This window comes from Mandrillus leucophaeus, unplaced genomic scaffold (assembly GCF_000951045.1).
Source record: "Mandrillus leucophaeus isolate KB7577 unplaced genomic scaffold, Mleu.le_1.0 Scaffold158, whole genome shotgun sequence".
NCBI classification, from domain to species: domain Eukaryota; kingdom Metazoa; phylum Chordata; class Mammalia; order Primates; family Cercopithecidae; genus Mandrillus; species Mandrillus leucophaeus.
In genome coordinates this window covers 425218-426953 of record NW_012101565.1, presented here as the reverse complement: position 1 = coordinate 426953, position 1736 = coordinate 425218, and positions in this window count along the sequence as shown.

Genomic DNA, 1736 nt, shown 5'->3' with positions numbered 1-1736 from the left:
AGGCGTGAGCCACAGCGCCTGGCCAAATCATGTCTTTAAAAGAATTAGAAGCAACGATGTCAAAATGTTAAAATAGGACATACGTGTGTGGTGAGTTTACAAGCGTTTGTTGTGTTACTCTACCATCTATCTATCAAGCTATCTATCATCTGTCAATTATCTATCTATCATCTATCTATCATTTATCTATGTAATCTGTATGAGTAATGTTAAGCAACACTTACTTAAAACTTTCCAGAGATACTAAGAGCTCCCGTGTCCCCTCTGCCTCTCCAGGAAGTGGTCACTGCTTTTGCCCCATCACACTGCGTACATACATTCCCTGCCATCATTCTTTCTCGGATGCCAGCCTTGGCCCCTGGTCCTGTGGGGGTCAGCCAGGTTTCTCCACCTGAGATTTTCCTTTTTCCCTTTGTAATTGATTGGTCTTTTGTGGGAGTCATTCTGGATTGCACCAGTGTCCTGTTCTTTAAGTATCCACCCGGCAGCCTCACCGCTCGAACAACGACCCCAAATTAGCCACCTCCAGGAGAGTTGCTCATGGACGAACCTTCATTTCTATAATTTCTTCTGCATTTATTAGCTGACATGTGACTATTAAAAAATGTGAGTTTTCCAATGAGATACCATCTCACACCACTTAGAATGGTGATCACTGAAAAGTCAGGAAACAACAGGTGCTGGAGAGGATGTAGAGAAATAGGAACACTTTTACACTGTTGATGGGACTGTAAACTAGTTCAACCATTGTGGAAAACAGTGTGGCGATTCCTCAAGGATCTAGAACTAGAAATACCATTTAACCCAGCCATCCCATTTTTGGGTATATACCCAAAGGATTATAAATCATGCTGCTATAAAGACACATGCACAGTTATGTTTATTGCAGTACTATTCACAATAACAAAGACTTGGAATCAACCCACATGTCCATCAGTGACAGACTAGATTAAGAAAACGTGGCACATATACACCATGGAATACTATGCAGCCATAAATGAAGGATGAGTTCAGGTCCTTTGTAGAGACACGGATACAGCTGGAAACCATCATTCTCAGCAAACTATCGCAAGAACAGAAAACCAAACACCGCATGTTTTCACTCGTAGGTGGGAATTGAACAATGAGATCCCTTGGACACAGGGTGGGGAACATTACACACCAGGGCCTATTGTGGGGAGAGGGGAGGGGGACGGATAGCATTAGGAGATATACGTAATGTAAATGACGAGTTAATGGGTACAGCCCACCAACATGGCACATGTATACATATGTAACAAACTTGCACGTTGTGCACATGTACCCTAGGACTTAAAGTATAATAAATAAAAATGTGAGTTTTCTCATCTTCCAGGTTCATTCATGTACACTATTAACTTGTGGGTTCCTATTTTATTCAGAGGGCTATAATCCATGAAATGCCTTTATTTACTTATTTATTTAGAGAGTGAGTCTCACTCTGTCATCCAGGCTGGAGTGCAATGGCACAATCTCGGCTCACTGCAACCTCCACCTCCCAGGTTCAAGTGATTCTCCTGCCTCAGCCTCCTGAATAACTGGGACTGCAGGTGCCCACCACCACACCCAGTGTGTTTTTGTATTTTAAGGAGATGGGGTTTTATCCTGTTGGCCAGGCTGGTCTTATACTCCTGACCTTAACTGAGCCACCCACCTCAGCTTCCCAAAGTGCTGAGATTACAGGCATGAGCCACCATGCTCGGCCAATTATTATTTAT